This window comes from Myotis daubentonii, chromosome 20 (assembly GCF_963259705.1).
Source record: "Myotis daubentonii chromosome 20, mMyoDau2.1, whole genome shotgun sequence".
NCBI classification, from domain to species: domain Eukaryota; kingdom Metazoa; phylum Chordata; class Mammalia; order Chiroptera; family Vespertilionidae; genus Myotis; species Myotis daubentonii.
The window spans coordinates 14,376,987-14,398,981 of record NC_081859.1 but is presented as its reverse complement, the minus strand read 5'-3'; the positions used below and the strand labels follow the sequence as shown (position 1 = coordinate 14,398,981).

The following is a 21,995-nucleotide window of genomic DNA, read 5'->3' as shown; positions in this document are numbered from 1 at the left end:
CGCGGAATCTGAAAACCACACACCAGACCATGGCAGATGGAGAACTGGTGGATTGTGTTTCTCTAGTCGGTAACAAGCCACGTACACTCTCGTGTGCAAAACAGTGGTATCCAGAATGAGCTTTGAGGAGTGCTTCCTCCCCTCTCCACAGTTTCTCTGCACCCGGCAGGGTATTCAGTGTGTGGGGTGTGGGTGGATTGCTACCTCAAACCCAGGGTCGCCCGTATTGAGAGCTGACCTGTGGAGTATCGCGTGGTGCTCTGTGCTGGCATTATGAGGAAGACCTCATTGCGCTCCCTGAGATTGTTCGTTCTAGCCCCACCTCTGTTTTCTCTTGCCTTCCCCCTCCGGTTCTACTTTGCCCTTGGACCCTTGAAACACCATAATCCTTCCAAAAAGTTGTTAGAGACAAATAATAACTGAAGAACAAGTTGAAAATTATGACCATGGCTATCTTCTATTATTATTTATTATTATTATTTGTTTTGGTAGGCGAGAGAAAACTTTGGTATGTTTTACTTAGTCTTGTTGAGTATTAATTTAAATTAATGCATTTCACGCTAGAAACTCATTCTGTGCTTCAGCTACTCCTCCCCTCTGCCTACTCTTTTAAAAGTTTATGTTAAGCTTTTGAGATTGTGCCAGGCTCTGTGTCCTGCTTTCTGAGCACTTTTAAAAAATATATATATATTTTACTGAGTTTTTAGAGAGAGGAAGGAGAGGGATAGAGAGTTAGAAACATCAATGAGAGAGAAACATCGATTCATCTGCCTCCTGCACACCCCCTACTGGGGATGTGCCCGCAACCAAGGTACATGCCCTCGACCGGAATCAAATCTGGGACCCTTCAGTCCGCAGGCCGACGCTCTATCCATTGAGCCAAACCAGTTAGGGCTGTGCACTTTTATTTAATCCTCACATCAGCCTTATGAGGTATTACTTTGAGGAAACCAGTTCAGAGAGGCTATGCTACTTGTTCAAGGCCTCACACTCAGCATGCGTGAGCTGGGGCTTGAATTCAGGTCTTTTGGTCTCCATAGCTGTGCATTGGAGGGTCAGTCTATCTTACCTGTCCTTTGAGACCCTTGCTCAGGTGGGAGTTGTGTTTAATGTAGGTTTCTAGAAGGAAATTAGGCTCCACAAAGAACCCGATCCCGACTTTAAACTTGGCTCCACAGTTCCCCTTGTTTGTTACCTTGTCAGTTCTGTTTTAGAAAATCTTGTGAAGAGAAGGAAAGAAGGAAAGGATTCCACTGCTTTCGGAGCTCCGTTTTCTCCTAAGCACACACAATTGGCTGCATCCTGCCTTGGCTGGGCCTGCGAGTGTTATTCTGGCCGTTTGGTCTTTAAAAGCAGCACGTGATGGAGTTTCAGTTTGTCTTAAAACCACAGAATGCTGCCCGGGTACAAATGCCAATGAGCTGAGGCCGTACGTCGGCCCCTTCTCTGCTCGCCGCTCTGCAGAGACGGGCAGCGTTAAGTGATCGAGGCCCGTCACGGGAGGCCGTTGAGATGATCCCCAGAACAGATCCACTTAAAAACACTCCCTTAGCCTCTCCTGAGTCTTTAAGATAGTTTTATCTCTCCTGCTTTTCATGTGTCTCTTCTTGTTAGATGAATGTGTATTTTAATAGCATATTCAACAGAGTATTTTGAGATTCATTTTACTTGCAAAAACATTATTCCTTACCATCACAGGAGAACAGCACAGTTCTGGGAATTAAGGATCTGTTTATGTTGCCTTGAGTAAGGCGCTCATATTACTGAGCTGTGCTTTCCTCAGTTAAGGAAAAAAGTGAGGTTGACCTTAATGAGCCCTCATCTGTGCTTCTATGATTTTGTGATTCTGTGACTATGACTTGATATTCTCTGAGCCTGGCGTGAACAGTCCAACATTTGTTAATATTTAGGTGAATTGGCACATAATCATGGAACTGAAGTATCTTATTTGTATAAAACTTGCAACAGAAATTCTTTGTAGTATTTTCAGCACACTTGTGTATATAAACTAGCATTGCAGGAGATATTTCATTTGTTGTGTTTCTATTTCTCAAAAAGGAGTTATAGTGCTTGAATTGCTATTGGCAATTTTTAGTAGTGCATGAAGTAATGGTGAACATTCTACAGTCTGATTTTTAATAGGGAGAAAAATTTGTTAGCCTGTAAAAATGATATCTCAGCTTGAAATGCTAACTGTGTTTATAGAAAATCGTGGGTGTTATGGTCAGTGTTGTTGTTAAACCATTATTATATTCATAATGCATTTCAGATCACCCAGACTCACAGAGCATTAGACAAAACTCTCATTCCTGCCAGTCGGGAAATCACTGTTAAACACTGATAGAGCAGGTGTTCTTAGCTCAGACTGCACTAACAAAATGCCGTAGACGCCTGGCCTAAACAGCAGACATTGATTTTCTCAGAGTTCTGGGGCCTACAAGTCCAAGATCAAGGTTCCAGCCAATTTGATTTTTGGTGAGGACTTTGCTTTTTACTCCTATGGGGCTGCTGTTTTGCTGTGTCCTCATGTGGCTTGTCCTCCTGTGTACTCTAGGAAGAGAGAGAGAACATGCTCTCTGGTGTCTCTTCTTATAAGGACACTAATCCTATTGGATCAGGGCTATGGCCTCACTAAGTCTTAATTACTTCCTTTGAGGCACCTTCTCTAAATATATTCATATTGGGAGGTAAGGCTTTAACATACGAATTTTGTGGGTGACACAAACATTCGGTCCCTAACAAGATGCGATCTTTTGAGAAATAGAAATCCTACATCTAAGGTACAGATTGAGGGATGATAGGAGTGCTATTCCCAGAGGAGGACAGGTCAGTGTTGAGGACATCAGCCAAGCCGATGTGTGTGTGTGTGTGTGTGTGTGTGTGTGTGTGTGTGTGCTAACTTGGAAGATGTCGGTTATCTTTCAGCATATGTAACTATCTCAGAAAGGACAAGTGTTGCCCTGGCCAGTGCAGCTCAATTGGCTGGGCATTGCCCCATGAACCGAAAGATTGCTGCTTTGATTCTCGTTCAGGGCACATGACAGGGTCGTGGGCTAGAAAGTAGGGGGCATGCAGGAGGCAGCTGATTGATGTTTCTCTCTCACATTGATGTTTCTTTCCCTCTCCCTTCCTCTCTCTCTAAAAATCAGTTTAAAAAAGAAAAAGAAAAGACAAGTGTTTTCGATTCTTCTCACTGGTTGGATGCAGTGGGAATTCTGCCGGCTGGGGAATAATAGAACATGATCATTCATGGGTCTTGGGGTAGCTTCCCTGGTTTAAAATCTGCTATGTGCATAGATGGAGTTTCTCAGGTCCTTGGCTTTCCTTCCATGCCTAATGCCTTTCTCATCATTTTTTAAAGCTAGCCTTTTGACTTTGATATATGTCATGTTAGCACCTTGTAAATCCTACTTGTAATACCTTTCTATTACTAAGGTGTAAACACTATTGTTTCTACCCCATTTGCTTCTCTCTCTGTCATTTTTATAGAGCTCTTTAACCTGCTAATGTTCCAGGATATTAATTTAAAACAGCCAGCCAAATAATAGATGCTTCCTCCTTGCCTGTGTTGAGCTGACCTCCTTTTACCTGTTTCCTTTTCAAATTCACTTTGGAAAGCTCAATTTTCATAATCTTTTGAGCGAGTGCTCCACTACCCCGATGCTTGCAATTTAATAGCCTTATTATTTTCAAGACTCTACACCTCGAGCACACACCCAACTACTATTTCTTTTTCTAAACACACTCTCCTAGCTCAGTCAGGATTTTTATTTAATTATTTTTTTTCTTTACATTGTAGGAAATGGAATTCCTATTTATATTTTCCATAACCCACTCACCTTCCTTCTTTTTAAGTTTGTTCTGTCAATATTTAAGGGGTTTAGCTTGGACATCCCTGGCTTTTATCTCTTAGGCCAACCTCCTCTTGTTTAGCTACATGGTTAGAGCTGCCGAATTAAACGATGTCTAATGGACTGTGCTTGGGTTTGTTCTGGAAACTGTTTTTAAGGCTCACTTGATGTTTTCTCGTTAGTTTCTGGTTATTCCTCAAGTCTACAAGTTAGTCTGTCTGAAAATATTATTGTGTTGAATGTTGCTTCATTTACATAGAGTTTTCGTTGCTTTCCATAGGCTTATAAGATTTTCTAATACTTTGCTTGATGGGATTTCTCTTATATTAAGGACTTCATCTACTTGTCCTTGTTTCTGGACTCCAGCTTTCAAAAAAGCAGCATGGACCATTTGAAGGAGCCTTACACAAAAGCCAAAAATATAATTGATAGGGTTAAAGGGCTAAGATTATTTAACTTGCTAAAGGTAAGGCTGGGGACACACTTAGCCATGTGCGTTGATAAAAGTATCCGCATTCTCCGTGCCAGTCATGCCCTCTGCACTCAGGCGGGTGCATTCCGCCTTTTCAGCTGGAGCTGAAGAGTGAGTGTGCTTCAGTCGCAGTTAAGATTCAAGAGCTGCCGAGACCGGTTTGGCTCAGTGGATAGGGCGTCGGCCTGCGCACTGAAAGGTCCCAGGTTCGATTCCGGTCAAGAGCATGTACCTGGGTTGCGGGCGTATCCCCAGTAGGAGATGTGCAGGAGGCAGCTGATCGATGTTTCTCTCTCATTGATGTTTCTAACTCTCTATCTCTCTCCCTTCCTCTCTGTAAAAAATCAATAAAATATATTTAAAAAAAAAAGAAAAAAAAAGATTCAAGAGCTGTTTCTCGCATAAGAGGCCTAAGCTTGACCCTGGGAGACTCCTGGGGGGCGGGGGGAGGGGGGACGACTGCGAGAGGGTCCCTGTGCGGTGGGTGCCTCTCGAATCTCACTCCCTGGACCTGCTGGGTTAGCCGTGCAGAGCGTTGAACTTGGGGGGTATCTTCCACATGCAGGATCCTAGTCTGATATCTGTGATCAGTTTTACCTTGTTTTTCTAACTGACTCTAAGACCTTCACAGGGTGGGAAAATAATGAGATGAAGTGACCGGTCCCTCAGTCCATTTCTTGGGTCAGAGTGGTGAATAGGCCCAGGGAGAAGGTAGTGTGGTGCAGTGGGAAGAGCACAGTACTGGGCGTCAGGTGTCTGTCTGGGGCCCAGCTTTGCAAGTGCCGTGATTGGCTACGTGACCTGAGCTTTTTCTGCATGCCCCAGGCTTCAGCTTTCCCGTTTACTGGGCAGGAGCCCGGTGAGGCGGATTCTGAGGTCCCCGTCAGCGCAGTGCGGGGGCCGTGGGAGGGCGAGGGGAGAGACTACAGTGGGGAGGTAAAGGTGGCCACGGAGCCAAGAGGTTGGAGGAGAACCTGGGGAAGCTAAGGAGGTGGGAGGAGGGGGATGCCAAGGAGGGGGAGGAGGCTTTAATTTCCGTGAGGAATTGGTAAGAAAGACAGTGTTGGTGGCACTGATAACGGATGCTCCCCTGTCTTAGAGAGAATTTGATCACCCCCTCTCTCTCTTTGTAAAATTCGATTAATTGGGCAGATTTGACACAGCTTGCTCAGGTTTCTCCTTCTGTTTTCTTCGTAATTAGGTTAACATGGTGCTCTTTCTTTGAAGATTTCAAACAATTTTTTTTGTCATTCAAAATGGTCCTGCCAAATAAGCAGAGGTAATTATCTCTGTAAAGTGAAGATAGGATGATGCCAGGTGCTTGAGCAGTTTATTCAGGAAAGCAGCTCCTCTGCTCTGGGGTGTGTGTGGGCATCTGGCAGATGTGTTATTTACGTCACTGGTGTTTGGCACCAAGTAGCAGGAGTGATAATATGTCTCAGCATTCGGGGTCTTCCATCCTCCTGAGTTCAGATTGGGGATGGATCCCAAAGCTGACTGCCCTGGTCTGTGTCTTTACTAAGTAACCTGAATTCTGTCTCTCATAGATGACATTATACAATGAAGGAGCTATCTGCCCCCTGGGAACAGAATTCCGCGCTTGCCTTTGTTTGTGTGTGGAGCCTGCCCGGAGTGCCATTCCTGCAGTGATACAATTCATAACGTTGCCGTTGGATTCCTGAGCCCTGTATTGGCAAATAGGGTGTCAGCTGCATTGCCACTGCTGGGCAGTCTCAGCTTTGGGAGGAGGGGAGCATGTCAGTTGATAGTCTGAAATACGTTTTATTAATTTTATAAGTAGACAGATGTCTTCCATCACAGCTGCCTGTAATTTCAAGGACACCCCTCCTTTTCACTGAAGTGGAGACCGGGGCATATGACCCAAGGTGGGATGTAGGGGGAGTGCAGGAAAACTTCTTCACTCATCGCGTTGCTTCCTAATTCCTCCCATGCACTGCACGTGGGACGTGGCGCTGCTCTGCATGGGGCTGCCGTTTCTCTCAGTGGAATTAAACCTCTAGGAGCTAGTTTCCCTCTGTTCACAAGAGCATTTGTTTGCACACCACGTTGGCTCATAGTTCCGCCCACTTCTCAAGAAGGATGGGCATGCAGGTGGAGAGATGGATGATAGTAATTTTCATAGCTTACGTGGTCATTTTATCCCTAGGAACAAATGGAGCCGCATGATGTACCAGCTCCCGTGGAATATGTGCCCTGCGTGGTATTGGCTGCTTTCAAAGCCCATCATGTCTCCTTAGGGCTTCTTGCCTCTCCTGCTCTGTCCATGTCCCCTGTGGGAGTGCAGAGGCAGCCCCGTGCTGGACAGCGGTACAGCGGTCGCTGCCATTCTCTTCTGCCCTTCAGGTGGCAAGCACCGTGACTTTGAGGGAAGGAGTTAGGTGGTATTCTTAAATAGGGTCACAGAGTTTTTGGTTTATTCGAATGTTCCTACTTGGGGATATTCAAATTCAGAAAAAGGGTTTGCTTGCTGGAGAGGCCCTAAGGAGAAGGAAGGGTTGACTCTAAAGTATATTACATCTTCACTCACCGCCAAACCCCGTCATGCTTAGATGATGGGCAGTTTTGGATTTCTGACACAGATGTGGAGAATTTTCTGAGTTAAAAATAAAACCCTCATTGGTCACTTTTTTAGATGATATTAGGGAATCGGCTCATTATTTTGAATACTGGTGAACAAAGGGAAAGAATCAAGTATTTTCCTTAATTCCCTTTATAAATTGTATCTCAGGTTAGCTGAGTATCTGATGAGAGAGTCTCTCTCTCTCTCTCTCTCTCTCTCTCTCTCTTATAACTAAAGAACATTTATTTGTTTTTCACTAAGACTTTATCTTAGCACATAATGAAACTGTGTCACAAACCTCCACCCCCACTTGAAGAAGGGTTAGTACAGTGAATGTTATAAAGCAGATATGAAGGATTGGAGTCAACATTAACTGACAAAGAAAAACTTCTAAGTCATCATAACAATGTTTAAGTAAAAAAAGAGAAAAAAAGGGTGTGATGGGAGTTCAGATTGAACAAGATCCTCACATATCATCTAACACATTCAATCCTGGCTAGAATGTACCAAAATGGAAACAGGATTACTATAATACAAAACTTCACTACAGACAGCTGTACACACCTGTGTTCCAAGCCCACCCCCAACCCCCAAATGCTTCCAACACAACTATTTCCCGGCCTGTTGGGCCTGTCGACGAAGGAGCACGTAGATCTTCTCTTTAGTCCAATCTTTGTTATAAGGCTGGTATGTCTGGGTATCAGCTTGGTAAACAAGACAGCTGAGGTCCGCCAGATCATCAATAAAATCAAACAACTGGCTGATAGCATATGTGATAGAGGGGCTGTTGGATTCATTCTCTTCAGATGTTCTTCATACATTTTACAAACGCCTTCCATGCATTCATTCACTGATTCATAATCAGCATAAGTTCTGCCTTATGGTCTCTTGGTAGGCTGTACCAGCAAAATGGTGTGAGACATCGCGCCAAACTCTTTCGCTGTAGCCGCCGCCGCCACACCGCCACACATGAGCTTAACCACATCGCCGCCAACAGCCAACCCCTGCGAGAGGAGCCGCCGGAAGTTGTCGAGAGAGTCTCTCTTTAGAGAAATAATCTAGCTAACAAATGAGGAAAATTTCAGAAAGTCAGAATTCATTATTTTGCAACTCCTGATGAGTTCATGGATCTGAGTGGTGAGCCTCACTGGCTGCCGGCACCACACACAGACAATCTGGGATGGTGTGTCTCCTGGCGAAGAAGCCAGCCTCTGAGATATTCTTGCCAAAATTTCACACTGTAACCTGATCTGGCCTCGTTCTCTGTCTACCAGTTACAGAGGCCAAGGGAACAGTGTGAATTACACGTTATGGAGATAATAATTTTAAAAATCTATTGTTGACTGGACAACAGTACAGGATAAATCACTTCATTTCAATGACAAAAAGAAAAACAACTGAAGAAAAAAGAGATGGGGAGGGAAATCTGTAGATTAAAAGGATTTAAGAGATCTATCAATTAATCCTAACGCCTGGACCTTTCAGATTGTAATACAGTTAGAGGAAAGATTTACTACCTGAATATTTGATGACATTAAGGAATCCTTGTTAATATATTTTAGGAATTATGACATTTTTTAAAACAAAAATGAGCCCTGTAAGTATTGGCAGATGAAATGATATGATGTCTGGGATTAGCGTCAACATAATGCAGGAAGGTGAATAATACAGGGTGTAAGGGAAGAGGAATTAGCCGTCATTACTAGAGCTGGAAGGTGGGTACATGTGGGTATTCTCTCTACTTATGTGTATGTTTGAAATAACCTGTCATAGCATGTTTCCCAAAGAGGTTAGGTAAAGATGTGCACTAAGGCTCTGGGTACAACGGAAAGGAATTGGGAGAGGAGGAAAAGCGCCGTCAAGTCCTTAGTGCCAGACCTGATGTGTTCCATAGTGAGTGCTTACTGACTGTTTCCAAGTCCTGCATGCACCCACTCATTTGTCTATGCCAGCGGTTCTCAACCTGTGGGTCGCGACCCCTTTGGGGATCGAACGACCCTTTCACAGGGGTCGCCTAAGGCCATTGGAAAACACATCTATAATTACATATTGTTTTTGTGATTAATCACTATGCTTTAATTATGTTCCATTTGTAACAATGAAAATACATCCTGCATATCAGATATTTACATTACGATTCATAACAGTAGCAAAATTACAGTTATGAAGTAGCAACGAAAATAATTTTATGGTTGGGGGTCCCCACAACATGAGGAACTGTATTAAAGGGTCGAGGCATTAGGAAGGTTGAGAACCACTGGTCTATGCAATCATTCGTTTGCTTATTTTAGGGAACATTTATGGGTACGCATGACGTGGCAAGCACCAAAATGCTTCCATAAACCAAGTAACACAAGTAGAGCCCGTCACACCCAGTGCTATTTTTGGCCTGTACTCCTCTATGGCGTCTCTGAACTGTATGCAAATATTTGCAAGACCAGGGGGCTGACAGCGGTCCTGTGGTCTCCTTCCTGGATTCACTCAAGTTTAGTCTTTAATATTCTTCTCAGGGGAGCTCTAACCATCTGCTGGGGCTTCACCTTCCGTTCCAATCATCCAGCTCTTAAAGGTCGCAGGTGCCACCTGCTTGGTTCCAGAAGGACCATCTCTGATCGCTGGCACGGGCCGTCCACGTGACTGCCAGTTGAACAGGAGCCACAGCTTCCTGGTTGAGCTCCTGTGGGGAAGCTCCCGCCCCCTGCCATCTCACCTTCCGAACTGTTGTTACACTCGGGAAGATTTTCCAATTACGACATCTAATTACAAGGAAGAATAAATTACTGAAGCAAGTTAAATTATCCTGTGTGTCATAACAGTAATTAACATTCAAATAGGAAACTGCTGCCATTTTTATAAACATCACTAAGCAGAGGCAGCATCCCCTCTGACAGCAGGCGGCAGGAGGGCGCTCTCTCCCTAACCCTGCCATGCGAGGGTCTGCGTGTTTAGAAAATCTGCGTGAGACTGATGTCAGTGGAGAGACTGACCTTGAATTGCCTCATTTTCATCTAAGTCTTTAGAAATAGAACAGTTTTCTATCCATTTACACCATCATCTACTTTCTCCTCAGGGCCCTATATGTTTTTGTTTTACATTTTCTTCCATATTTTAAGAAGGTTTGGGCACCAATCTGGTCACAAAACATTTTGTGGACTAGACTTGACTTGGAAAGCAGCTCGCAGCCTTTTCAGATCCCACTTTTCAAGAATCCCATGTCATTCCTGCCCTTTCATGCTCTTCTGCCAGGAACAATTCCTCTCCTCTGTGGTCTTGATTTCATGTTGTGCTTTTGAGCTCCTGTATAGAGTGAACACACCTGCCTTTCTCAATGCAGTTGCTAGCCTAGAATTTTCATATATAGTGTTTAGTTGTTTTTAAAAAATATATCTTTACTGATTTCAGAGAGAAAGAGAGAGGGAGACAGAGGTAGAAACATCAATGATGAGATAGAATCACTGATCAGCTGCCTCCTGCACAACCCCCACTGGGGATCCAGCCTGCAACCCCGAGAATTGAACCATGACCTCCTGGTTCATAGGTCGATGCTCAACCACTGAGCCACGCTGGCTGGGCATAGTATCTAGTAGTTTTTAATGGCACTGCTGAAATGATAAGCTTAAAGAAGATAGCGGGAAAACCTTAAAATTATACAGTAATTGCGTACAGGACTAATAAAAAAAGGCATGCAGCTACTTTTGTTTTCCAGTGAGTAGTGTGGCAGTTAAAACTCAACAAGGTTTGGGAAGATGCTTCTAGTCTGCCATTAGCAGTGGGATGATGAATTGTTTTTATTTATTAGGTAGACTACTAAGTCTAGAATTTATTTAGACAATTGACATGGCAACTCTGGGTACAACTCTGCCTTTGATAATAATGAGTTGTTATGATTTTTGTTCTTTTTCTTTTTACATTACAGATTCTTAAGTGTGAGTATTGTGAGTGATAGGATCTGATTTGAGAGAGCAGTGAAGTTATACATTTGTAACCCAGCAGGTGGCCTTAATACACCCCTAACCCTTTTCGGCTAAAGAGAATAGCACATTAGCAGAGTGTGTGAGGGTTTACATCACCCTTCTTCTTTACATCACACATAGGTGGCTCTGGTGTTAGGGAAAGATCTGACCAAGTCAGGATTATAAACATAGATGTTTATACCCTCATGCCAAGTATAAATAATAATGGTTCCTATAATATTTAAATTGTAAGCCTAAAAAGAAACTAAAAAATTCTCTTCCTTTACATTTAAACAGAAATATATTTCCACCAACTTTGGTTAAATTGGGGCGATTTACACATTATGTTTGTCCCTTACACTTGTGTTCCTTTAGCTCAAGTGGCTGACCTCACCACCTACAGGGAGGAGCCTACATTTACCAGCATCCTATATAATAAAAGGCCAATATACAAATTGCCCCCCATGGCCCCTCCCCCAGCTGGCCCGCCACCCCCCTCCATCGGGGGCGGGCCAGCTGGCCAACCTCCTGCATCCCCTCCCTCTGGCCGGCCCAGCCCAATCACCCCCAAATCTGGGCAGGCTGGCTGGACCTCACCCATGCACGAATTCATGCACTGGGCTTCTACTCTAGTCTTTGAAAAAAGGCCAATAAAAGTATTATTCTCATTGCTGGACATGCATGTTATTTCTGTTCTAAAGAACAAAATACTACTTTTTAGTGACAGTTTCAGTTCAATTTAAACAGTGCTGTTTTAAAAAGTTTTTCTGCCAAGGACTCTGAAGAGCCAATATGGCCCCAAAATGTTGTCCCTTTTTGGATCTGGACAGCGATGGGAGGAAGTAAGAATGGCCTTTATACAATGTACTCAGTGTAGTAGAGGGAGGCTGATTACTCATCTCTAATTTTGCAACTTCATGCTTTGTGTCATGTGAGCAGTAAGAAGTACATTGTGGTTTCCAGTGATAGTGTTGTGTTGGGGTCTGGAGGAAGCAATGAATAGGGAAGGCTACTGGAATGGACTAAAAAATTACATCCTTAATGATTTCGTATAAGATCTTAGACTACCAGACTTGCCTCCCATTACTTGCTGCTTTTGCATAAATATCTATTCTCAATGGACGGTGCCATATGTAGTCTCTTGGGTCAATACAAATTGCTTTTCATGGAGAACATATTTAAGATAGGAAACTCCTTTGAAATAATTACATATTTTGAAAAAGGGTTTTATTCTGGCTAATTTGCCTGTTTCATTTGCAGTGTGTTTAAAAACCCTCCTCAGTGGAAAACTGGTAATTAGATGATTGACATATTCTCCCACTTGACAATCACACACGCCAGTAAATTGCCCTCTATTTTCCAGAAGTATCTCCAACAAATGTTGTTCAGCAAGATTGTAAGGGGCTAAAGATAGTTTATTTCCACAAACTGAGTGAGTGCTCACCCTGGAATGCCCGCCTCCCTGGATGGTTTTTAAAGCCTCCGGATCTGTGGTGGGAAGTGAGGTTCCCCTCCAGTAGCTGGATTGATTAGCTAAAGTGCTTTAGCCCCAGGTAGTGAAAGAATTTTAAAGTTTAGGGTACCTCTATCCTACTGCAAAGATTGCTTATTTAAAAGCATGACCCTTTCTGTTTGTTTAACATATGGGTGATTGTTCTTCTAAATCTCAAAGACCAAAGCAGTTATTTTACTTGAATGGTACCCTTCTGTCAGGGATACTTATTGTTTGTTTTATGTCATTTATCTGCAAGAACATTTTAAGTTTATTACCATAACTTATGGAAACATCATGTTGAAACTTAACTTCAATTTTTTTGGTGCAATAAAGGGATAGTTGTCATGTCACAAAATAAATAATATATCATTTTGTAAAAAAAAATTTTATAAATAAAATCATATTTATATCTATATCACCAATATACCTTTTTCATGGAGTATAGGTTGTTACTTCTTGAACCACACTTATATTTTTCCTCTGTAATACTCTTTTTAAAAAATTGAGTTATAATTTATAAACAATAAAATATATAGACCTAGGTATAATTTGTTGAGGTTTGAGAATTCATATTCATGTAACCCACACTCCCACACTATATAAAATATTTTCATGACCTTAGAGAGTACTATAGTGTTTTAAATATTTCTAATTTTAAAAGTAGCAGAGGTCCATGGAGTGGTGTCAGAAAAACCTATACTTAACAAATGCTGCACACACATGTTGATAGCAGCCCTATGCACACTAGTCAGAAGGTAGAAACAGCCCACATGTTCATTAATAGATGAATGGGTAAACTAATTGTTATAGCCAATGGAATATTATTCAGCCATAAAAACGAATGAGGGACTGATATGTGCCACAACATGGAGGAATCTCAAAAACATGCTAAATAAAAGAAGCCAGACACAAAAGATGTTGCATGTTTTATGATTTTATTCATATGAAACTAGAGGCCCAGTGCACGAATTCATGCACGGGTGGGATTTCTCGGCCTGGCTGGTGATTGGGGCCAATCTGGGCTATCTTGCCCAGTCCCCAACGGAGCCATCGAGGCCGGCTGGCCAGGGGAGGGACCATGGGAGGTTGGCTGGCCACAGGAGGTTGGGGATGCACTGGCCACCAGGGGGCAGCTCCTGCATTGAGCTTCTACCCCATGGTGGTCAGTGTGGCGTCATAGTGACCGGTCTTAATGGTTACTTAGGCTTTTATATATGTAGATACTCAAAGTAGATAAATCCATAGAGACAGCACTCAGATTGGTGGTTGCCAGGGGTTGTGGGAAGGGAGAATGGGCAGTGACTGCTTAATGAGCACAAGCTTCCTCCTGGGATGATGAAAACGTTTTGGAATAAGATAGAGGAGGTGATTGAATAACATTGTGAATGCACTAAATGCTACTGAATTGTTCATTTTTAAGTGGTTAATTTATTGTGTCAATGTCACCTCAACAAAAAATAAAATAACTAAGAGATCCCATGTCACGTAGCCCACAGTCACTGCCTCCCTGGCAGCACAACATGGTTACATGCTCTGTGGCAAGTAGCCAGTTAGACAAGCACCACCGCGGACAGACATTCTGGCGAGCACTTACCATACAGAGCACCGTGATTGACAGGGCTCCCAGCCTCCAGGCACCCTCCACCTCCAGGAATAGATAGCGGGACAGACACAACACGAAGGCTCTGCGTTGATGGAGGAGACACGCAGTAAATAAAGGGCTGTGTGATGGGTTAGCGGAGGGATGGTACGCCTTTCACACAGTGAGCCGTGCGAAGGGCGTTACCAGACACACGCAGGTCCGGGCAGCGTGCGGTGTTTCTCCTGATCGGAATGGGCTTCGGTCATGCATACAGGACAGATGGCTGACACGGGCAGGAGCAGTGCTGTGGAGGAGCCTAGACAGCCTGAGCCTTTTTCCTTCATGAAGGTGAGGGGATCCCCATGTGCGGCCTGTCGGCCCAGGCCGAGAAGGCTCTTCCCCGTCAGTGTGGCCTTTGATGTTCTCAGGGTCTCTTCTCATTGGCCAGGAGCTTTAGACACACCCTGCGGTCATCACCGTGGTGTCCCTGAGGAGTGGACAGAAAAGCTTATTTCTTTTTTAAAAAAATAAAAGAACTCTAGCTGGGTTGGCTCAGTGGATAGAGCATTGGCCTGCAGACTGAAGGGTCCCAGGTTCGATTCCAGTCAGGGCACAGGCCCAGATTGCGGGCTCGATCCCAGTTGTGGGGCGTGCAGGAGGCAGCCAATCAATGATTCCCTGTCATCATTGATGTTTCTATCTCTCTCTCTCGCTCTCCCTTCCTCCGTGTGTCCCTCAATACCCAGTGGAAAGGAGGTCTCCTCATGCTTTCTAGATCCCATTCTATTTTTTTTTTAATCTAGTCTCCATTATTTAGTCTTTTTTGCCTTTAAATGTGTTTAAGTCTTGTCATTTTAGGAAGGGAGGAAAAGAGGAAGGAAGGAAGGGAGGGAGGGAGGGAGGGAGGGAAAGGAGGGAGGGAAGGGAAGGAGGGAAGGGAGGGAAGGGCGGGAAGAAGGAAGGAAGGAAAAACCTCTTCTATTTATGTTTGAATACATTTCTTCTTTTACAGTAAAAACTGCAATATTGTCTACATTCCTAGTCTTCCCTTCCTTCCTTCTCATTGGCGCACCTGCCCAGTGTAACCTGGTGTCCAGGTGCTTAAGTCAATGGAGACTGCTCTAGATGATGAAGTCACCCAGTCCTCACGTTGCTAAACCCAGTGAGGACTCGGTCCTCTGACTGTGGGTGGCCCCTGGCCTCAGCGACACATCCTCGCCTGGTCGTCTTCCTACACCAGCACCTGCATATTTATGGGCTCCTCACCTCTCCCTTTGTTCTCCCCGCACTCTCTCCCAGTGACTTCATTCATTCCTATAGGCTCCCTGACAAACTCCTTGTGGCTGAGTGTTTTAATCACCATCGTATCCTCCCAGCAGCTAGCACAGAGCCTGGTGCACAGCATACACTGTCTTTGCTGAGTGAATGGATGGCCTGATGGATAGTTATTTCCCATAAGCCCTGGATCACTCCCGCAACGAGCTGTAAAAGTTCTTATTAATATTTTTGTTATTAGTCACCCATCACAAGACTATAACCTCATGTGAGCAGGGAGATTGTCGTCTCTTTCACTGCAGGGACAGTGCGGCTGGGGCCTGGTAGGCATCGTTCAATGAACAACGAAGGAGCGGGCCCCAGGACCATCCTCTAGGAGCCTGGCTCCTCAGTTGCTTTTCCCCATCCCTGTGCGCCTCATGCACTTCCTGAGAACCACGGTTCTGAGCTCAGTATTCACCCAGTCCCAGTGCTGCTCCTCCCTTGTTAAGTAGAAAGTTAGACTCTTTTCTAAGAATCAACCCTCCCTCCCTTCTTCCCTCTCTCCTTCCCTTCCCTTCCCTTCCCTTCCCTTCCCTTCCCTTCCCTTCCCTTCCCTTCCCTTCCCTTCCCTTCCCTTCCCTTCCCTTCCCTTCCCTCTCCTCCCCTCCCCTCCCCTCCCCTCCCCTCCCCTCCCCTCCCCTCCCCTCCCCTCCCCTCCCCTCCCATCCCTTCCTTTCCCTTCCCTTCCCCTCCCTTCCTTTCCCTTCCCTTCCCCTCCCTTCTTCCTCCCCTTCCTTCCCTCACTCCCTCCTTTCTTCCTTCCCTTCCTTGCATTCCATCCCCTCCCTCCCTCCCTCCCTCCCTCCCTCCCTCCCTCCCTCCCTCCCTCCCTCCCTCCCTTCCTCTCCTTCCTCCACCTTCTATTTTTAGCACAGAAAGAAGAAAGGATTAAAGCATAAAGAATTGGGTTCCCTGAGGCTGGGCTTGATGGAGCTTGGAAATGCCAGGTCCCTGGAGCGTTCCTCACTTCATGAGAGCAGCCTTATTTTCATACCGCCCTCCCTCAAGCCCTTTACAAGGGCACCTGCCAGGGGAAACCAGCTGTTGAGCTTTGTGCACATTTGAACTTTGTGATAGGAATGGACTCTGGTCTGGGGCGGGGGGGTGGGGGGCATAGAAGAGGAGACACAGCAGAGAACTTGAACTGAAGTCCGCTGGGTGCCTTCTCCCTAGTGTTCCTTTTATGAGGAGGATCTCTTCTTGGGTCTCTGAACACGTGGTCTTCCATTGCGGAGGTCCCGATTTTCCCAGGACCTTCTGTCAGTCGCTCCTCCTCCCTGAGGTCCTGAGGTGGGTCTGAGGGTCCCTGCCCTGAGCCCTTCCCCGAACTGGCGCAGGCAGCGCACTCTGCTGTGCCCGAGGGCCTGAGAGCATCCAGGTGTCACAAGTACTTTCTTTCCATCTCCTCGTCTATTTTTTTCACGTTACATTTGTTCCTTGAATAAAGTGACAGCAGCTACATTTATTTATCAAGATGCTTACATGTTCCCTTTTCAAGTGCATCTAAATTAATAAACACTGAGCAGAGATAGCTAATCTGAATTTGTATTTTTACTGAGAGCACTCTAATTAAACACGGCCTGAAAAAACTGTCAACCAGACGGGTCCTTATGCCTCTTGCAAAGTCCGATCTTTTTCTCTGTCTGGTGGGCTGAGACCTGCTTGCCTTCATTTCCAAGTTCAGAGGGATACAGGTAAAGAAGATGACAATGACCTTACAGTGAATGTGTGTAAGCCTACAAAATACAAATGTAAACTGGTTAAAGATCAAGAAACTGTTTCTATTTCATGAAGCTTAGCAGTGTTATAAAGACACAGGACATATTGCTGCATTTCAGTGAGCTGTAGCCTTACCACTTGATATTCGCAATTATTTTCAAGGTCATTTCTTTTATAAAATCAGGGCAAGCTGGAAAATGTCAAGCAGCCTGCAAGTATAGCATGAACCCCTATTTTCATTGTCATTTTATAGTTGTGGTTTTGAGTTTCCAAGCTCATTGAGTATAAAAGTCACAGCAATTTATAATATTCGGAACATGGCACCCGTTATCTCTCCAACCATTAATGTTCCAAGGATCTTCCCAAATGAAAGAATGGCAAAAAATAATGAATGTGTTCAGGGAGTATGAATATTTCACGCCTCAGCTTAACACTACAGATGAAGGTGATTCACTGTGCAATAGGCAGCTACCATAAGATAAACGTAATTGAGGCATAACTGAAGGGTTACGCACTCAGCCCCTAAGCCACTTGGGATATATTTTGACTAAGCTGCTTGCACCTACCATTTAAGCTGAAAATAATTTTTCTTGCAGAAAATAAATACCTAGTAACATAAGATCTTCAGTGTAAGCTGTAAAAGTTGTAATTATGCACTTAAATAGTCTGAGTTGCTCATTATGGAGGTATATGGTATAGTTTATACCCTTTTATGGGAATCTCACATACTGATGATCTGTGCATCTGGAATAACCCTTACATTATATTGTGCTGGAAAGTTGGAGGAGACTCTAACTTAGCATCCCAACCGAGAAATCTGATCTCAAGGTTCAGATTTTTGCTGCCTCCAGCTGTTAAGAAGTGCTAGTTATTTGGCCTGCGAACTGAAAGGTCCCAGGTTCGATTCTGGTTAAGGGCACATGCCAGGGTTGTGGGCTCGATCCCCAGTGGGGGCCTTGCAGGAGGCAGCTGACCAATGATTCTCTCTCATCATTGATGTTTTTCTCTCTCTCTCTCCCTCTCCCTTCCTCCCTGAAATCAATAAAAACATGTTAAAAAAAGAAGTGCTAGTTATTTTTAAATAATGCCTGAAAACAATGGACTTCTCGCATTATATAAATTTGGATTCACAGGTAACGCAAGCAGAACTTGCACATCCTTATACTAGTAAAGATGAGATAATAATTTAAAATGGCTGAAACCGGTTTGGCTCAGTGGATAGAGCGTCGGCCTGCAGACTGAAGGGTCCCAGGTTCGATTCCGGTCAAGGGCATGTACCTGGGTTTCGGGCACTTCCCCAGTGGGGGATGTGCAGGAGGCGGCTGATCGATGTTTCTCTCTCATCGATGTTTCTGGCTCTCTGTCTCTCTCCCTTACTCTCTGTGGAAAATCAATAAAATATATTTAAAAAAAATAAGTAATTTAAAATGGCCCAACAGCATCCACACACGTACTGTTTGTTTGGAAAGAATGAATGTGCCGGGAGTGGCAGTGGGTTCAGTGCCCTGTGGCTTCGGCCAGGCTGTCTCCGAGGCAGATTCCAGCTGTCGCTCGTGCCCGGCTCTGACAGACTTCTTTGACCAGAACCTCCCCCCCGCCATATGTTTATTAGCTTAACTAGTTCAGGAGCGCTCTCCTGGGGTCCTGGAGGTGAGATTCTTTCTTCAGTGCCAACTTGGCCATGTTGTCTCTCCAACTGATGGTCATTTCTGTCCAGTGTTAGTCACTGTGACGCTTCTGCGCTTTAGAAACATTGCTCCCACAGGGGGCGTCTGTACAGTCCGTCAGTCCTTCTCTGACAGGCTCACCGAGGAGAACTAAGGTAGCTTGGCCAGCCAAGTCACATGCAGCCCCGTTCCCCCTCACTCACCTGTGCTGGGAACTCAGGTTCCCGCCACACTGGCCTCTTCTCTGTTCCTAAAACTCCCCAGCTCCTTTAGGTCGCACACAGGCTTCTCTCTGTTTGTAATGCTCGTTTTTCACACTCACCTACCCAGTACACACATAGGCATGCACACACATATGCATGCAGGCACACACGCACTCATGTGTGCACATGCGCACGTGCGCGCGCGCACACACACACACACACACACACACACACACACACACGGTTGCTGGCAAACTCCTACTTCCAAAAGGAATCTACTCTCCTGCTGACAAACCTCCCATCCCCAACCTGGAGGGGAGGTCCTCCAATTAGACTGCTGTACTCTCCATAATACCCTGTCACTTCCTCATCCTAAAGCACAGATCACAATTCAATGTCTTATTCATTCATTGGTTTCCTACCTCTAGGGTAGCAGTTTTGCTCACTAGTGTATCCCAGAGCCTAGCACCATGCTTCATGTATGAAGCTGTGGTGCATATTTGCTGAGTTTAAGGAGTATTTGCATTTCACAATTAGCGTTTATATTTTTGTTTTGAATGCTACCATTGGCTTAACTGGGAAAGAGTAACATGAGCTTTGATAGGGGCCAGAAGAGTCATGGCTACGTGTTGAAGGAAAAAAAAAATCAGGACTTGTGACAACATATTCCTGCCTGATGGTCATTTGAAATATACTCTTTTTGGGCAGATCTGTATTTGATGATCATTTTAGGCTTTGGAAGAAAAGCTTTTAGGTCATACATGTATTGTCAAGAATTTATTGAACAATTACTATGTTGTAGGCACAGTGCTAGGCTCTGTGGGTGCATCTACGTATTGGGAAGACGTGGAAGTGCATTAATGATTTCAGTAGCATCTGATACTCAGGGCAACAGGGGATGTAAGGAGGCCATGCGAATCAGATGTGGATGCGGAGGCGGGGGTGGGGGGAGGGACGGCCTTCTGGAGAGCAGTGATGCCTGAACTGCCTTTTGAAGTCCTCCTAGAACAGGGGTGCTCAAACTTTTTAAACAGGGGGCCAGTTCACTGTCCCTCAGACCGTTGGAGGGCTGGACTATATTTAAAAAAAAACCAAAAAAACTATGAACAAATTCCTATGCACACTGCACATATCTTATTTTGAAGTAAAAAAACAAAACTTCAAAAAAAGGCTCTCCTAACTTCAAAAAAAAAAAAAAAGGCCCTACTAACTGCAAAATAAAAAAAAAATAGACCTCCGAACTTCAAAAAAAATAAATCCTAACTTGTTCTTACCTGGGTCCTCAGGCAGCAGCAGGCTCTGCACAGGCAAGCTTGTGACTTGTCCTATCATACCCGAGCCTGAGAGGAGGAGTCAGAGACAGAGAAAAGGAAGAGAGTTGGAGAGTGCGGCGCACATTCCACACATGCGCACTGCGGGCCCAGCTGCGGCAAAAACACCCGGCGGGCCGGATAAATGTTTTCAGCGGGCCGCATGTGGCCCGTGGGCCATAGTTTGAGGACCCCTGTCCTAGAAGATGGTTTTATCACAGCAGGTGAAGCGTGGAAGAGAGGAGAGCGGAATGGAGGAAACAGTGTGTGTGAAGGGGGGTGGGGGGGATCTCACCAGCATGGCACCTAGAGGAAGAGAGTACCTCTGTCTTATTGGTGCCCAGGGCTCCTGTTGGGAGAGGCCAGGGCGAGACTGGAGCGCAGGCAGGGCCGGTCAGCACTTTAATGCACCAGAAATGGGTTTGAAGTTGACACTGAGAGCCTCCGCGCCTCGGGGAGGAGGCCTCTTGGGGAAAGCAGACCTTTTTCACTGGAGGGAAAGCCGTCGGCCATGCTTGGCAGCCTGCATTTGAACTTCACCAGCTGTGCCCTGCCACCTGCACTGGCATTCGCAGGAGACGCTGCTTTGAGGTGCCGGGGGCTGGTGAGGAGTGAGTGGAGAGAATGAGGCTCCCCTGTATCAACTGCTGGAACAGGGCTTGTCTGAGGCCATTGTCCTGGTCTCCAGAGCGAATGAGGCTCCCCTGTATCAACTGCTGGAACAGGGGGCTTGTCTGAGGCCATTGTCCTGGTCTCGGCATGCCTGGCAGTGCCTTCGGGGAGAGCAGGAAGCAAACAGTCCCGCCTCAGTCTGCCTCTGCCTGGGAGAGCAGCGGACCAGCCCTGCCAGGCTCGGGGTTCTTTCAGACCCACCTTCTCACTTTCATCGCCCTGGATTTCTAAGTTCTGCCTGTCCTGGGCGTGAGCACCTCAGCGCCCTCCTGCGGCTGCCTCTCCCCTCCTGGGAACTTGGACGGGCTGGAGGCCGGCAGATGGACTGTGAGGTTGGACAGCAGCCGCCTCACAGCTCCCTGCTTTCCCCATTTCCCAGGCTCTTTATTCTTGATTCCTCTGGAAACGCAATTACCTTCACTTCATTGTGCAGAGCATCCTTAGGCTGGGGCCCACCTTGCACATCCAGAAGCTCATTAGTGGTTCCCAGCACCGAGGCTGGCAGGAGCGCTGCAATTCCAGCTCCTCTCTTCTCCCTGCCATTATCTCAGAGAGAGGAGCAGGTGGGGACTGACTCCCACTCGGGGAGCTCCCCACCCCCAACTTCAACGGCAGCAAGAGATACATCAGTTTTTGTTTTAAGAACTTCTTTTCTTCCCAGACATATTAGGTAGGGAAAGAACCATGGAAATCTCTCTGTGTAGAATTCCAAAGAAATGGAAATATTAGAACAAATCAGAAGTACTTCTCATAAATGTGACTGAGTAGGACAGTAGGTGATAACCAGAATGGATTTGGAAGCATGGGTTCTGTCCGTTCAGTATTCAGAGGCGTATGGTTTGAGCGGAGAAGTGGAGAGAGCAGCAGAGGACTGGGGTTATGAGTGGATACTAGGAGTCAGTCAACCAGGTGAGGATTGGGTCTCCTCTCCTTCCTGGCTTTGTGAATTCGGGCGAGTCAGTTATCCTAAGAGTTTGCTTGTTACTTGTAAAATAGAGGTAAAGTGGGATTGTGGGCGATTTCATTGAGGTTATGTACACAAAGCACATCTCTAGCTCACAGGTTCTAGGACCTGGGGCGTCCTCCACACCAGGGCTCTCATTTCCCGAGGCCGTGCTCTCGGGGCCCCCACACGCCTGCACACTAGTCTTCTGTTTTACATGCTCAGCCTGC

At 45.4% G+C, this 21,995-nt stretch overlaps 1 protein-coding gene and 1 pseudogene across 3 annotated transcripts in view; one reads left to right on the top strand and one right to left on the bottom strand.

The window, feature by feature from the left end:
* Window positions 1-21,995, top strand: part of SMYD3 (SET and MYND domain containing 3) — a 520,781-nt gene that overhangs the window by 246,948 nt on the left and 251,838 nt on the right. The window lies entirely within an intron of this gene.
* On the bottom strand, window positions 7,280-7,915 carry LOC132222588 (enhancer of rudimentary homolog; annotated as a pseudogene).